This window comes from Felis catus, chromosome A1 (assembly GCF_018350175.1).
Source record: "Felis catus isolate Fca126 chromosome A1, F.catus_Fca126_mat1.0, whole genome shotgun sequence".
Classification (NCBI taxonomy): domain Eukaryota; kingdom Metazoa; phylum Chordata; class Mammalia; order Carnivora; family Felidae; genus Felis; species Felis catus.
The window spans coordinates 57,979,482-57,998,008 of NC_058368.1; the positions used below are offsets into that span (position 1 = coordinate 57,979,482).

The 18,527-nt window shown below is 32.6% G+C and overlaps 1 pseudogene; it reads right to left on the minus strand.

The window, feature by feature from the left end:
* Nucleotides 1-11,576: 11,576 nt before the first annotated feature.
* Nucleotides 11,577-16,600, minus strand: LOC123386005 (annotated as a pseudogene).
* Nucleotides 16,601-18,527: the final 1,927 nt, after the last annotated feature.

Here is an 18,527-nt window from a genome sequence, read left to right on the forward strand (position 1 = left end):
CCCATGGGGTTAGAATACTTTATTTATACTCTATCTTCTCTTTATTTTTTTAATTAAAAAATTTTAATGTTTATTGATAAGAAAGAAAGAGAGCAAGTGCAGGAGGGGTAGAGAGAGACAAAGACACAGAATCCTAAGCAGGCTCCAGGCTCTGAACTGTCAGCACAGAGCTGGACGCAGGGCTCGAACCCATGAACCACGAGATCATGACCTGAGTAGAAGTGGGTCGCTTAACTTACTGAGCCACCCAGATGTCCCTCTTTCTTCTCTTTATTACTCCAAGGTGGTAAAGATTTCTGCAGACTACTTCTCTTGGACAACTAGAAGTTCTCTGTCCCCTTGTCTGATGTCAGAGCTCATGCTCTTCCCGTTTGCACCATTCTGCTTCATGTTGTACCTAATCTTTTTTCAGAGGAAGCTGATGACCCCCACTCAAAATCTGATGCATGTCCACCCTGACCCACATCCCCAGGTGCTGGACATCAGGCTCTGCCCTCCAGCCACAGAAGACCACACCTACCCTGCCAAAGGGGACTGCCCCCCCACCCCCCCACCCCCCTGCCAACACTCTACAATATTTAAATTAGATCTCTCTGGGCACCTGGTTGGCTCCGTCAGTTAAGACTCCAACTTTTGATTTCAGCTCAAGTCATGATCTCATGGTTTGTGGGGGTTGAGCCCTGGGTTAGGCTGTGTGTTGACAGTGTGGAGCCTGCTTGTTTTTTTCTCTCTCCCTCTCTCTCTGCCCCTCCTCCGCCTGCTCTCTTAGTCTCCCCCTCTCTCTCAAGTAAATAAACATTACAAAACTGGATTTCTCCATCATTAAATATCCATTATACTAGAAGGAATGAAAACATATGTATTTATTATTTAAATATTAGACACAATGTCCATTTCAAAAAGCATGGATTTAAGTTTGACTTAATAGCTTGAGAACTTTCTTTAAAAAATCAGAAGAGAAAGCTATTTATAACAAAGATAGCATTCTGAGACCTTAATTATTTACGTAATATTTAAAAGATCAAATAAACTGTGTGTGGGGGGAGGTATAGGTGTGGGGAGGGCTGGGGAAAGTGATTAATATAAATGTAGTTGTGGCTAACATAAATAAAATGGCAATGGAAAACTAATGAGTGAACTTTTATACCATGTGCTAAGAACTTGAATGGAATTTTATATAGTTTTTCTTGTTTTTTTAAAATTTTTATTTTAAATCTTCACAGAAGAACAATTGGAGACTGTGTATTATCTGACTTTTATTAATGAGAAAGCTGAGTCTGAAAGATTTATTTTCACACATTATAGATCACTGAAATTAAAAACAAGAGACTCTCACTTAGAAGCCTGTATTCTTTCTATGGGTCATGTATTATTGTCTAATTCATGTCTATTTCTTTCATACCACTACCTCAGTCATATCCCTACATCATTGCTTCATTGGTCCAAATCATTGAAATAATATACTGTTAAGAAAATCCATGAGGTATTTCAATGTCACAATTTATCTCAATGTAAAATGGAAATAATTATCCAAAACCTGTCAGTAGCATGTCTCTTCTACAATAACTGAGATAATAGCATGAGAAAGTGTAAGTATTTTAGAAATTCTAAGATGATAGAAAGTGCACGATGTCATATGTAAATTGTTTGTATTCATCTATTGTAATATTTGAAATTGTTTTTATTCTTTAACAGAATTATACAAATGAATGTTATCTGACTTATGTTCCTGATTCATATTCATTTAACTCTTCTTTGGATAAGACATTGCTCACAACATAATAATCATAAATATAAGGCATAAAAGAGAAAATGGTTATCTTGTATTATCAACACATACTAAACACTTTAAATCTATTGTTAGAATATATGTCTTTAACTTGCATGCCACCATGTCAAAATCAGAATAAAGGTAATGACTTTTTCTGCCTTTTCCCATTATAAAAATATGAATATTTTTAGGCATGATAATTCTCTTTATTGTTAGGCTTCTGTGCTATTGGATACCATGAAGAACATTTTAAATCTTATTTTTGCAAAGCATAAAACTCAAACATGCTTTTGTTGATAGTATTTCTTACTTTACAAGGAAAAGTAGCATATTTCAGGTAGAATTTTAACGTTTTTGGCTTCCCAGCTTCTCACACACATTTTGACTTGTATTTCACTGGCCCAACAATTATTTTGAATATTTATGAATCCCATTTTCTTGTTTCCCAATTTTTGATTTATGTTCTGAATAGTTGTAGTAATAATATAATAATAATAAAGTATGGGGTTGTTTTGGGTTGCTTTATACCCATTATTTTTTGGGTGGGTAGAGGAGATGTGTGATATCAGACAATGAAGATTGTTTTATTATGACTGTATTCTTACCTGCTTAAATTTAAAGTTTGTTCCTGTGTTTAGAGATAGAAAACAAAAAACAAAACAAAACAAAACTTAATGGAAAGATGTTGGTGAAAGCTGGTAACTTATGGAGTTAATATGGCAAGGGTATCTTGGTGTAAACTTTTATATGCAGGGCTACAATGATAACATTTTGCAGAGTATCAGAGATAAGGCCATTTTTCCTAACTTTCCATAGAAGTTATCAATGTTTTGATTCCAAGAATACATAGAAATTTTTGTATCATCAGTAAAAGTAGACTGTACATGAATGCTATTATGTCAATAACAGTGGCACCATGAAGTCTTCCCAAATAAGTGACAGGGTTTGTTTTGTGTTTTGTTTTGTTTTGTTTTTTGTTGTTGTTTGTTTGTTTTTTGTTTTCTTTTGTGAGCATACATGAGACACTTCATTGTGAACTCTCATAAGAATGGGAAGGACTCATTAAGGCATGTCTAATTTCCAACAATAAATTTCCTGAGGCCACCATAATTTAGGCACAAAAAGGACAGGTAATATGGCTTTGCTTTGTGATCAAAAGCTTGGGGCATTCTAGTTAGAATGTTAATAGTAGTAATGACAACAATAATGAAAGAAATCATTGAGACAGTATTCTCAGGATTCAACATATAGTTTCTGTTTTCCAACTTGACATTAATCATATGATATATGTGATATGGCTATTACTATCACTGTTTTACAGATGAAGAATTTGAAATTCAAAGATGTTAAATAACTTTTCCAAGGTCACATAACAACTAAATAGTAGTCAAGACTGAAATCAATTGCTCTTACTCTAACCGTGCTATCAATCAGCATTGCTGGGTTCATTTGGTGCATTTTAACACATGAGAAGTACTTGTTTTGTACATCAGTAAATACAGACTAAAACAACTGGCAAAACTGAAAAGATGGAGTCTGAAACTGGAATAAAGTAGAATATTACAAATAGAATACTTGTAAAGGTAAAAAATTAAGAAATTATTTTCACTTGAAGATCTAATCAGTTTATATCTTGTTATCCAGAACTCTATCATATGCCTACTTATATATGACAAGAAGTTCAGAAATGCGCTTCATTCCATGTACCCAAACTGGCAGCTAGACTCTCCACTATGTATAGTACAACTGAAAAGTGGACAGGGGAGAGATAGATAGATAATAGATGATTGAGAGATACTGGTAGATGCAGGAGCTATTTAATATTAACACTTAATTAAAATATATATTTAAGATAAGTCTCAATAGAAGTAAAGCAAAAAATTTCATATTATTTTTCTCATGTTAAATTGCACATTTTCTATTTTTGTTGTTGTTGTTGGCTTCTTAAATTGCCACTTACTTGTTTAGATTATTCACAATTGGCTAAAGTTTAAGGACTAGTATTTCATAAATTGTTGGGGAGAAGATGACCAGCTTTGTCAATAAGGGAATTTGACACTGTGTATCAAAAACATAAATTATTCTGTACAGAATACAATCTCTACAGGGACAGGAAACCTGGCAGTAAGTGCCAGTGTTCTGAGATGAATGCCAGGCCCCATACAGACATGCACCAAATATTGTTTGAATGAATGAGTTAAATACCTCTAATTCTAGTAATTCTGATACCAGAAAAGCATTTTAGGAATAAAACAGCTTAGCATTAAACATATGTAAAAGAGTGCTAAATTTGACCTTCTTTCCGAAACTAAAAATGGAAGCAATATACATATCCCAAAATATCAGACTGCTTGATTAAATTACATTGTGTTCATACAATAGGATAGTAGAGATTTATTTTAAAAAAGCAATAATTATGAATATAGTAAAACTTTGGTTGGGGAGAATAAATCGTTCTGGAAACGTGCTTGTAAGTCAAAGCACTTGTGTATCAAACTGAATTTCAAGAACCATTGGCTCAGTTGTGATCATGTGACATTTGGTGTCAGGTACTACTTATATTGCAAGACATCTCTCATTTATCGAGTTAAAATTTATTAGAAAGGTTTGCTGTTCTTGCGGAACACTTGCGGAACAAGTTACTCACAATTTTTACTGTACATGGAGAGATATTTACTGTATAGGGAGATGTTTATGCTAAATGAAACAGCAGTTGCTAAATATACATAATATGAGATAGAGTGGTAACAGCACACCATTTTACTGCTACTCTATAAAGCAAATGTATAATGGATGTTAAATAGTACTCTCAGGTTAATTTCATCTTTACAACAGATAAATTTAATCTTAGACATCTTCAGACTTATGAGGTCACTATTACTAATAAATTGTTAATTATTTTAAGTCTTACATCAGCTCTATGAGATCTGTACCATTTAATTCCCGTAGAAACTGAAACCCAGAAAGCTTATTGACCTTGTTCTAGAATACACATTAAAGACTAGCAAAGAGAGTGTTTGAAACCAGGGAATCAAGCTCCTGAGCTATTCATCTTAAACCTTCTATTCTATGCCTGAAGCCATATGCATTATAATTTATTTAGGTTTTACCTTGTGTGTTGGGTTATAGTAATATTTGTTTATTTTCTTATAGTGAATACACACTACTTTTAAAACCAGAGAGCTTAAATAGGAAGTGAAAAATTTTTTTAAAGGAATTAGGTAATATAAAGGCATTTGGAGTAGAAGACAAATAGTTTGCACAACAAATTACAAATGTCAAGGAATCAATACAGTTAGTAACATTATTAGAGTCTGAGGCTGACTGTGGTATAGTATTGGGGCATTATGTCAAAAAGCTGTGGAGAAACATGAGAGGGGCCATTGCTACTTTTTTGAGCTCTAATTCTGTGGTTAATGTTTCAAGTTTTGATTTCCCTGACTCTTATGTGTTTTCTCCTTTCCATGGTCTAGTAAGTACCAACTGACAGGATCAGAACTTAATAGATTGTTTGATTTTAGTGTAATTTAAAAAATAAAATGCATTTTTTATTCATGGATAAAATATTAAAAATTCCCTGACTTTAAAAAAATAGAGAAAAAGTTGAGAAACATATTTATTATGTCCACTGAAATTTTATTTAAAAGCTATGTCACCAGAATGCAAAACCATTTGATTGAATGTCCCTAGCACTCTCTGAATTCAATAAAAAAAGTGATATTAAATGTTCTTTATATTTTATATTTCTCTATTTGTCATTATATTATGCTGAATTTTATTTTATAAAGATGCTCCTTATATAAAAAATTAACAAATTTTCTATAAAAATATTGCATATCAAAGTTAAAAATCTAAAGAACATTTATCAATGTTTCTGTTAAAAACAAATTCATTTTCAACAATAATATTTTTTGATGAGTCATTTTGCAACCCAACTCATGTCTTGCTAATATTACATTCTTATTTTGAAATCAAATCTGTATAAGACTATACTATATGTGGAATAAAATGCCTATGATTAAAAAAAGAATCAGTGGTTCTGAAATTAGAATACTATTTGTATTTTTTCAGTGAACATAGAATTACTTTATTTGAAGTTCTTTCTAAATGCAGTGTACAGAATTGTCTTTATATTTCAAAATAATTTAAATGACAGTAAAGCAAAATCCTTTTAATCTGTAACTTAAATAATGTCTAGAGTTCACAGTGGATATAACAGAAAGTCAAGATATCTTGACAATTGAAAAGGACATTTTCAGTTTTCAGTTAGTTCTATACATGTCTATAATATATATATATATATATATATGCATATATATATGCTTATGTTATAGACATATATATATGTGTATATGTCATACACACATATACATATGTTCTCATATATTAATACACACATATATGAATGAAACCTGAAAATATACCTACATATATTATATATATTTATCCAAAAGATCTTTAAAGTCCCTGTAAATGTTATAGTTACTCCTTCAATGCAACGAAAAGGAAGAAAAGCCATTCTCAGCTATGAAGTGGTTGAAAAGAGCACCTTGTCCAAATCTCAGTGGGGGAGTGTGAAATTCTTTAATATCTAAAGTGTGCAATATCAGAGCAGCATCAGATCAGGACAAATCAGAACCTAGTAACTGAGAACATAGAAGGAGAGTGTCTTTACACTCTAAAATTTATCAACATGAACATCAGAAAGATATAAAATTAAAGGAGGGATTCATATTCTGTTGTGGAGACAGAGAATAACCTAGAACCAACATAGTAGAGAAATAAATATGCCTTTCAAGAAAAAAAAAAATCAGAGCTGTCCTATAGCCATGCAGGGCTAAAATTTCATATGAGCTCATGTTAGAGGATTTGCATTGTGATCACAGTTTATTAAATTTAAATTTTTCTGTAAATAGTCATATGATAAAATAAATACCATAAATTAATACAACATAATTCTTTTGCCCATTTATTACTTAAAATGTATTTAATTGTTTACAATCTGTTACAATAGTAATTCCTTTTTTGAACATTCTTATATATTGATCTCTGTTAACAAGTGCAAGTACCAATCTTTTTGATCCTAGCCCATCTGTATAATTTTAAAAATGATTAAAAATCTCCTCAAATATTTTATATGGTCTATATTTATCAATACTCTTAGAAATTAAAATTAAGATATTTCAAAATACTTGCTTATCAATTTACTTAATAATAATAACAATTATAATAAGATACTATATGTTAATGCATTTTATTGAAAATAATATTATCCTAAATAAGTAATTAGAAGAATACCATTGGTTTACACCTTAACAGAAAAGATCTGGACTATCATTTCTATTCTTGCATTCAATCTCTTGCAATAAGTTTTTCTGCTTGAAGAATATAAGGAAAAGTTGGCCTCACACAAAAATTATGTTGGAAAAAAATAGAAGTATTTTAGTAGTCTTTTTCAGATAATTGTAGCTCTTTTTGATACTATATTCCATCTTGACCAGTGGTAGTTTCTCAAAAATTAATCATAATGTAGAATCTGAATCCATATCAATGAATCTTTTACACTTTTGTATTGTAATATTAGTTAGTTTACCTTTGAATGGGTATTTTACCCATATTTGATTTTGTATCATATTTGTTCAATGAATTCTACAGATCTTCCTAATATTGACACATTTTATTTTTCATATTAAAAAATTGGAATTAATAATATCTCCATCTTACTATCAGAGAAACTTGAAATGTTCGAAAGGTACTACAAGTTTCTGCAATTCTAATACTTGCTTGAAACTGACATTTTTTAAACAGTGTATAATGATGAAGAAAGATCACTATTGGTATCGTTTGGTGTGTATATCTTGATAAGAAACCAGAAGTGTTACTTACTATCGTTTCTGCATCAAAAGTGCAAACATCAATACAATTATTTCAAGATAAAAAAATGACCGTGCAAAAGGGTTTTTCAGCACTTTGCATATTTCAGTAATATTGGTATTTTTTTTGCCAAGCATTTCCATAAATTATCTTTTATGATGGTTAGTTTGCACTTATTCTCAACTGATGTCAGCAAAAAGTTAAGTATAGTCACATCTGTATGTGCATTTGTAAGTCAAAAGTACAAACTGAAGACAAGATGCTAACTCAGTCTTCATGTTTTCAGCTAAAAACTTTGTTTCACTGAAGTTTTAAGATTTACTCTATCATTTAAAAGTATATTGGCAAGACTTTTTTTACTAGCTTTTCATCTGGCAGGCATTTACTAATGTCAACTACACAAGGCCTTTTCAATTTCCCAGCCATCATGTACCCTTATCCAACCAATGAAATACAAAGATTTACCCTGTGAGAGACTCCATGACTTTTTCAAATGACTTTCAGCTCTAGAAAAGATCATCATGCTTACCTTTAAAAGATTCAAGTATTTTTTTTCCTTTAAACTCAGAGTGATTGGTTTCAAAATGATGCCATATTTTAAATGGCACATAATACTATTTAAAATGTCTGTGGTATAAGAAACAATGAGTCAAATGATTAACATAAAGCTGAGAGATAGATGGTCTTTGTCATATTTTCCTTTCTTAGTTACAGCTGACCCAGTTTATTTGGACTGGCTTCCTTGTTCATGAGTCAGAATACTCACTGAAATGTCAAACTCATCTTTTTCAGCAGCTATAATCATAGATGGTAAAGCTGTGGGTTGAGAAAACATGTTGACTGTCCCTTTTTAGGCCAACATTCCAGCATTAACCAAAGAAAAATATATTGTAAATACATTTTATTTTATTTTAGAGACAAAATATTTTATTCTAAAATATCTGTTTCAAATGAAATTTAAGCATTTGGAAAGTTTTTTTAAAAATTTTTTTAACATTTATTTATTTTTGAGAGAGAGATAGAGTGCAAGAGGGGGAGGGGCAGAGAGAGAGGGAGACACAGAATCTGAAGAAATCTCCAGGCTCTGAGCTGTCAGCACAGAAACCCACATGGGGCTCAAACCCACAAATAGTGAGATCATGACCTGAGCCAAAGTCAGACGCTCAACTGACTGAGCCATCCAGGCACCCCTGGAAAGGTTTTTAAGCAACGTTTAAAACAAAAAGATAAGTGAAAAACAAGAATCTGAAGTGTATTTAGCTGTGTTTCCACATATTTACATTTACAATGATTATTCTAATATCTGGAGGAGTTTCTAGCATTTGCTATCTGCATTCTTTGTTTTGCCCTTTTTCTGATTTACAGTTTACTCTTTCTATATTGTCTTCTTTTTGAATTATTGAGATCTTCTGTTGTTACTTTGTCTTCCCTCTGATTCATTGGTTATTTGCTCTTATATGCTGCAAAGATTTCCTTAGATATTTGAAAAGATTCCCTGGAATTTCTAGCATATACTCACAAAAGGCTTTTATTTAAAAGCAAAGTGACGGTTTTACAAGAGGAATAGAGTGCTGGCAAGCACTGAGGACTAAGACCGAGAATTGTAGAAGCTCTCAGAAACTACAGTCCCTTGGTTACTTGATACAGCTAAGTTCATCAAAGCAGTTAGGCCTGCAGCAAACCATTAGTAATGAAACAGATCACCACGGGATATTTGAACCTTGAACACCAAAACAAAGATCCTGAGGCCCGTATCTTAGCAAATAGTTAAAAACTGGACCCCCAGACATCCTCAGGGATGAAGACAAAACTTTATCAGTCCATTCTGTAAATCAACTCTATATTTGCATATGCCTTGTTCTAGTTCTTTAATAGTTAATCTACTTTATCCTTCCTATCTAATTTAATAGCATGTAAACTTAATATTATTATTCTCCCCTTGAAAAAATATTTTCCTTTTTTATTATAGCCTTTTCCCCCATGGATTTGACACAATCATTGTTCTTTTATTTGGTCATAGTAATTACAATTTCATTTTAAGTCATATTAAGTCAAATATTTCTACAGTATATTTTCCACAGTATGTTATAGTTAGCAATTTTCAAAAAATCATTCTTGTTGACTTTCATTATTCTTTTTTTAATAATTTTTTTTTCAGAAAATGCTGAAAAACCTAAGTAAGATGAGTCCACACTACCAGTTTCACTCATTACTTTTGTTACAATAAAAATTTAAAAGTATTTCTAAAGATATATGGCTAGATAAGACATCTTCTACTCTATTATAGGACATATTATATTTATTATCTTATTAAAGTGTGGATATAAAAAGCCGTAGTGCCCTCTGACATTTCTTCTATAAGTGTGTGTTGTTAGGTTATGATTTGTAAAGAAAAACATTCATTTTATGCTTAATGTCAATAAGCATATTAAACTGGCATTCAAAGACTGAAATATTTCTATTTTCCTACTTGTGAGTTTACTTAGATATCTACATTCAGGCTTGAAGTTTTTGATATTCCAGTTAGTTACTATTCCCACCTTATTAACTTTCATTATGTTATTCCAGGTTAATGTATAGCAGTTTGATACAAAATACTTTGTTTCATTGATTATCTGCAAATGGCATCAAAGTTGATTATATGTATTTACCTTAGTCAATTAGCTACTACTTATGTCTTCCTACTGGTCATTTATTTGTCAGTTATTTTATAACTAAAATCACTCAGAAATCCACATGTGAAATCTTCTTTATCATATAGATGGTAAATAATTCAAAATATCATGATTTTCCAAGACTTGCATTAGATTTAGCAAAACATCAAGTGGCCAAAACGTGTGTTATTTAAGAGGTGTCAAAGCATTATATTCATCTTATTTTTCTCTACAGTATAGGTATATATCAATAAACTCTGAAGCATATTACCTGAAAATATTTCAGTTGATAGTTTTAAATTTTTTTTTCAACGTTTATTTATTTTTGGGACAGAGAGAGACAGAGCATGAACGGGGGAGGGGCAGAGAAAGAGGGAGACACAGAATCCGAAGCAGGCTCCAGGCTCTGAGCCATCAGCCCAGAGCCTGACGTGGGGCTCGAACTCACGGACCTCGAGATCGTGACCTGGCTGAAGTCAGACGCTTAACCGACTGCGCCACCCAGGCGCCCCTTCAGTTGATAGTTTTGACATGAGCAGTAGATACTTTGAACACACTTTCCTGTTTCTTTCTCAGGAAATTTTTAAGAAATAAATTGTGAAACTATCAGGACATATTTTGGATGATTTGAATAGGCTGAACATGAGATACTTTGCTAAAATTTTGGTAAGTTAAATGTCAATCATTAATTTGAACAGAAAATTTAAATTTTAAAATCTATTTATGACTAAGATCATACAATGAGCAGAGGAACAATGACACAAGTAAATTAGCTAAAAGGCTTAAGTGCTACAATTTGGAAACTGGAGAAGATCTCTTTTGAAATGTATGGATAATGGTAGGGTAATTTTTTCCCCTCAGTAAATTCAGCCTTAGTTCCTTTTAAAAATCATTGGACTCTATAGGACCTTTGAGCTTCTCTGGCTATAGGAGTCCACTAAGTATAAGATATTAAACAAATAATCATTATTTAATGAGGATCCAGATAAAATTTCATAATTAGAAATGAAGTGTGTAAAGTTATAATTTTTTTTTCTAGAAAACAAACAAAATATTATCTCATGCCCTAATCTTCTGGTCCTAGTAGCATAATTTAATCATTTGAGATAATGTTAATGAATTGAATAATTTTTCAATAATTTGAAACAATTTTTCAAAATTCAACAATTTTTCAGTTTTCAATTTTCAATTTTTCAGTTTTGTTTCAATTGAAAATTGTTTGAAAAAAATTTTTCAAAAATTTTTCAATTTTTCAATTAACCTAATAAATACAGGGCTCTGTCTTCTACATATTATTTCTCCTATGACTTCTAAAGTCCAGTTGACATAGCATCCAGCTTTTGGTGTGGAATAGGTAGTAGGAGCTAATTTGGTCTATTCATCTGCAAGCATTTTCAGAAACACACTTTATCTCATCTTGTTATTCATCATAAGCTTCTTTCTTTGTTCCATCTGATAAGAGTTTACACCCATGAACATCCTAGCCACCTAGGAAATTTAGATTATTTCAAGTGCCAAGTATTTTTCAGGTCTGCTTGCTCTTTGTCATATATATAGTACTTTACAAATATTCAGATAAAAGTAAGAAATGATGCAAACTGAAATTCTTTCCAAAACTCTTTCTTGGGTTGGTCCCAAGATACTTAGCTGGAGAGGGTTTCTCAAGTGTTATACTTAAGCCTTATGCTGAGGTGCTTATTCTTACTACCATTTCTCCATTAAAGCTAGTTTACCGTTCTTATATAGTGGATTTCTTCATGGGTTTCATTGAGCATATCCCTCATTAGAAAGGTACACATATGGGTAATCTTTAACAAGACTGTGGGATAAAGGAAATGCAGTCCTTCTCTGTTCTCTGTTCCTGTTTCTTTTAATGACAAACATATTAAGCTTGGTGTCCTTCAAAACTTTGTCTTTCGTTCTTTAAAATAGAAGAGTCTTGAAGATGAAGTCTTTCATTTTGAAGTTATTGTCCGTGCCTTAAGTGTAAAAATCGAATTTGAAACACAAAGCTAATTATTCTGTTGTTCTAAATTCATTTTGATCCTCCCTTTACTGCATGTTTTTGAACTCAATGTTCTTGAACTAATTGCAGGAAGATAGAGGGGGAAATAGATGTTGGTTTCAAGGTCCAAATTTCTTTTATTTATTTATTTATTTATTTATTTATTTATTTATTTATTACTTGAGATATTTTAACTTTATGTACAATGATTTAGCATTAAATCATTGTATCTTGGAATTCTACATTTGAAATAAGTATCTTGGATGACCCATTCAAGGAAGTTCTCCTAATTCAATTTAATGAAGTCTATATCCTTTGTGTACTGACAGAAGAACTGATGGCATATACTGTGGCACTTTTTTTCTGGATCAGACCATGCCGGTTTGAGAAGACAGTACAACCATGAGAACCCTGGCCAAATTTCCTTGGATGGCGCCAGAAGTCCTGGTGACCTATGTTTCATTCTCAGATGCAAAGAAGCTAAAGGTGGTCCAAATTGTATTATAGCATATTTCTATTTGCACAAATTTTCTTATTTTTTTCAACTTAGCAAAACATGTATGCAGAGAGGTTTGTATATTTAAAATTTTTTTAATGTTTACTTATTTTTGACAGACAGAGAGAGAGACAGAGTATGAGCAGGGGAGGGGCAGAGAAAGAGAGACACATAGAATCCGAAGCAGGCTCCAGGCTCCGAGCTATCAGCACAGAGCCCAATGCAGAGCTCGAACTCACAGACTGCGAGATCATGACCTGAGCCGAAGTCAGATGTCCAACTCACTGAGCCACCCAGGAGCCCCGAAATTTGTATATTTTAAATAATCCAAGTGAGTAAAGCGAACATAATCTATGTCAAAAGCTGCCTTCATACCCAAAGTTAAGCACTATTATTTCTAACAAATCAATCCAGAGTGGTTTTGCTTATGTGTTAAATTTATATAAGTTAATTGTATTATATGTAGTCTTTCAGGTTTTGCTTCTTTTGCTCAGCATTACTTTTATGAGATTTCTGAATGCCATTGGCTGTAGCTTTAGCTATGCCATTTTAATTTCTGTATGTTATTCATTTGGGTAAATATATCCCAATTGATTGCAACTTATGGATTGATATTTCAATTTTCCAGCTTGGAACTTTCACAAATAATATTGCTACTGATACTGTTGTAGGTATCTTTTGGTACATATGTGAATACAATTTGGTTTAGAAATTGTTTTCAGCATCACTGGATGCTTCCAAAAAAACTTTCCAAAGGGGGTATGCACATTGAAATGTGTGACTAGTACATCTTTGCCAACATTTGGCATTGTCAGATGTTTGGTTTGGTTTTATTTTGTTTTAAATCCATTCTTAGAAGGAAACTTCTTCAAACTATTACAAGGCAGCTAACATTATATTTAATGGTAAAAGACTGGCACTTTTCCACCAAAAATCAAGGAATAGGCAAGGGTGTCCATCTACTATTTCTCTTCAGCATTTTATTGGAAGATTTAACCAGCACAGTAAGACAAAGCAATGAAAGAAAGAAATTAAAACAAAGAAATAAAGCTGCCATGACTAATAAGTGTGGTTAGGAAGTTTGTAGGACACAAGGGAAATCTTCAAAAATGCCTAGGTATCCACCTTCATTCTTGAAGAGGATTTTTATGGAGCTTATAATTCTAAACCAATACATTTTTTTTGCAGTATTCTGAAACAGTGGGGAGGATCCAAATAACCAACCAAGGTAGGAAGGTATGCTTTATCATTGATGCTATTTAGAAATGCCAGTGCATAATACAAAGCAGGCTCATTTCTACTCAGTTTTATTATGTATTTAAATTAATTACAGGGGCGCCTAGATGGCTTAGTTGGTTAAGTGGCCAACTTTGGCTCAGGTCACGATCTCACGGTTCATGAGTTTGAGCCCTGCCTCGGGCTCTGTGCTGACAGTTCAGAGACTGGAGCCTGCTTCAGAATCTGTCTCCCTCTTCTCTCTGCCCTTCCCTTACTCACAGTCTCTCTCTCTCTCACACACACACAAAAATAAACATTACAAAAAAATTAAATTGATTATAGTGGACCCTCTTACTGCTTGTACTTGGGACAAAATACCTTCTTCATTTGCACTTGGTTTTATATTATTTTTTAATTTTTTTTAATGTTTATTCATTTTTGAGAGACAGAGAGTGAGTGGGGGAGGGGCAGAGAGAGAAGGAGACAGGATATCTGAAGCAAGCTTCAGGTTCTGAGCTGTCAGCACAGAGCCCGTCGCGGGTCTCTAACCCAGGAACAGTGAGATCATGACCTGAGCCGAAGTCAGGCACTTAACTGACTGAGCCACCCAGGCCCCCTTTTGGTTTTCTATTATTAATGAATACTTACAGCTTTCAAATTTTTTGCTTAAAATTCAACTGTTACTCTTAATTACAACGTGTGATTATTGCTTCTCTGTGTATAAGTGTGATTGTTCTTCTTTGAAGATAAGATAAAATAGATCCTTTCCCCATCTTACTGGCTGCTTTATAGATCTCTCTTCATTTTCCCAGGGTTTGTGAGGGTTTGAAAATGTATGATTGATGTATTTTATGACTTTTTTTAGGTGTTCTCTTATCTTTTTCCTTTCTTCTGATCTGTCTTCAATTCACCAATTTTCTTCAGTTATTAAATCTGGTATCTAGTCTACTCATTGAGTTTTTAATTTTGATAAGCATATTTTTCAATTTGTATTTTAATCAGATCTGCCATATAATATTTATTATTTCCTGTCCCAACTTGAAATAATCAATCTAGCTGTTTCCCTCCTCTAATATATTAATCTTAGTTATTTAAAAATATAAATCTGGAAATTTCTATATATAGCCCTTTGGGTTTATTGTCTGTATATCTTCTTGTTCACATGAACATACAGATGTAAGCATTCATGCATACACAATCACACATAAGCAAAACCAAAAATAATTATATGAAAAACCTTTCTTTGAATATTTTGAGAGCATATCTATGGAGAAGCAAAATAAGTATAGTTAATTTTAGCTAGAGGAAACATAGAATGCTGTTGTCAGGGATTCAGAATTTAATATGTAACTTTTCAACAACTCTTGTAAATTTTTCAGTGTTTACTTTTAACAAACAAAATATTAGGCAAAGTCTACGGTAGATGAAACAGAAATAGATTACCTGTTTCATGGTGAACTTGGAAAAGGACTTGCAATTAAAGAATCATAGTTTGTTGATGGATCCTGTTTTTTCTTAAACTTTCCCTTATAATATATTTCTGTCTCTTACCAAGGCACTGAAGTGAAAATACTTTTTCTGTGACATAAACATGAAGACAGGAAGCCTGAAACTAAAACTACTCTGCTTTATGCCAGCTGTTAAGCTGCCAGGTGTCAAGGTGGCCAACTGGGGCGGTGAGCCAAACTAAAAGTAATAATCAAGCTATTATACAAATACAGGTTTTCCTTGACTTACGATGAGGTTATGCTTTACCCATCATAATGTGAAAATATTGTTAAGTCAAAAATGCATTTAATACACCTAACCTACCAAATATAACAACTTAGCCCAGACTACCTTAAATGTACTCAGAACAGTTACGCTGACCTACAGTTGTGCAAATTCCTGTAACATAAAGCATATTTTATAATAAACTATTGAATATCTCATTTAATATATTGGATAGTGTACTGAAAGAGAAAAACAGAATGGTTGTAAGTATATCATGTATTTACCCTTGTGATCATGTGGCTGACTGGGAGCTGCTGCCCAGCATCACAAGAGAGGATCATACCACATATCACCAGTCCAGGAAAAGAGCAAAATTCAGATTTCCAATTATGATGTCTACAGAATGCGTATCACTTTTGCACCAGTATAAAGTTGAAAAATTGTATGTCGACCCTTGTTAAGTCGGGGACCATCTGTATTGCAATAGTGCAGGTAAGAAGAAAAGACCAAGAAACTTGGTAGCTCTCTAATTTCCATGTTTTCCCCACAGAATGACACTGGGCCAGGGTCAGTGAGATGACATGCAGTGCAGGTGGAGAAAATTGAGGAGAACTACAAAAGTCTCCTCTCCAGGATTATTTTCAAGCCTTGATAACTTATTGAATTTGCCCTGCTTGTTTTTGGACTTGCCTGGGACTTGAGACCTCTTTTTCTTCTACTTCTATATTTTGGAATGGAAATGTCTATCCTATGACCATCCCAACAATGTATTCTATTCTATAAATGTATAGCTTGTTTTCTAATTTCACAAGTCCATAGATAACAATGAATTTTCTCTCTGTGTGAACCATACCTGGATTCTCACTCATAACTAAATTAGACTAGTTGAGTTGATTATTTAGCTGAGACTTGGGACTTTGAGTTGACAATGGAATGCATTAATCCTTTTGAGGGTGTCAGGATGAGGTGAACTTATTTTGTACCTAGGAAAGATATTAATTTAGGGAAGGACTGAGGGTGTACTTTTATGAGTTGAATTGTTCTCCCACAAAGATATACTGAAGTCCTCACATTAAAATATACTTATGTATAAGCAGAAAGGCTTGAATAATAACTCTAAAAAATGTTTTTTTCCCTAGACTCAATATATTCAATTTCCTAGACTCAATACAACTAATGACAATCAGTTTGGTTTTTAATATAAATTAAATTGCTATAAATGCCTGTTCATGTCTATTTTGTTTATTATATAGTCTCACTTACATAATAACTATTGATTACAATAATTTGCTAAGATAGTTAGATAACATAATTTATTAACATAGTTATTCAGTTTGAACACAAAAGCAAAGATAAATTGGCTGATACCTTAAAATCACTACAGCTAGGATCATTTCACTCAAAACTACTTAGGATGTTTCTGGCACATGTCCCATATTCCAAATTTGTAATCCAGGCAAACCTGCAAAATGTAGGCATGAACAAGGGCAAAAGTTTCAATATCTACTTGATATTCACAAATGAATAGCTTCTTTCAAGTAGATATGGATATATGTTTACTATCGTCCATATATTTTCAGATGGCCATAAGGTTTTCTCTGCCAAACGGCAAATGATTAATAACTAGAAAATAAACAAGATGAAACAAAACAAAGAACAACAATCAGCCTCCTAGACTTTGTATATTCAACTTGGTGTATTACTAAGCTTTTTATCTAGAGCTATTAACAAGAACTGTAATCAAAGAGCTATACATGGTACTGCTCATCATGCAGAAACTCCATCATCTTTATCATCCTGTATCAGTAGTGAAAAATAAAAGAACAAATAAAGCTTGGACAATTATTTGAAGGATGAGCTGCCATGACCTAAGGTATTCTTAACTTCCTTGGCCATTAAAAATTCACTGACCAGAAATCATAGGTTATCATTCTCTCAACTCTCACCTTGTGAGGCTGGCAATTACATGTCCAATAATGGACTGCCATCTTGTAAAGTTTTATTGCAATATACAAAAGTTTATAACTAACATGTCTAGGCAGATTTACTGAAGGAAAACCTCAAAAACAACATAAGTAGGTCTTGTACTTCATTGGAAAAAGACTATATCAGAGCCTACTAACCCAGTAGTTATCTTTGAAAGCACATATTGTTGGATTTACATTTCCAAACTCACAATATATCAACTTCCATGACCTGGATGTCTTCAATGCTTGCAAATATAAAGCTGAGAGCCTTTGGGATTATCTAGAAACAGATAGCATAGTAAATAATTCAACTTTTCCAAAAGTTTTGGGTCATATAGCCAATTTTTCTACTTCTGACTAAGATTTCCAGACACAGATCTGAATGCAAAAAGCCACTAATTGTTTTCTCTCTCTTCTCTCTCTCTTTTTATATAACTACCTTTAAGCCATTTTTTGTAGTTTAAAATTATAAATTTTTAATTAACAGGGGTGAAATTTTTTTTAATTTTCCCTTTATTTCTATTACATTTTTAAATAGCTAATCCTTGGTACTTGACAACACTTAACTGAGAAGATAAAAAACTAAACAGAGAGAGATGAAAACTTGGAAACATGGCCACTATGCCACTTTCCAAGTTGGGAAATTCAGATGTAGGATTTTTTTTTTCTGACTAGGATTGTGAAGAGTCAATGTTGCTAAAAGAAGCACTTTGAGTGTATTAATGATTATTGTGCTCCTTGACTTCATAATTCTGTATTATATCTTGTCCAGAGCCATAGGTGCTTTTATATAGCCACTACCTGATGAATGACTTTATAGCAAAGAACA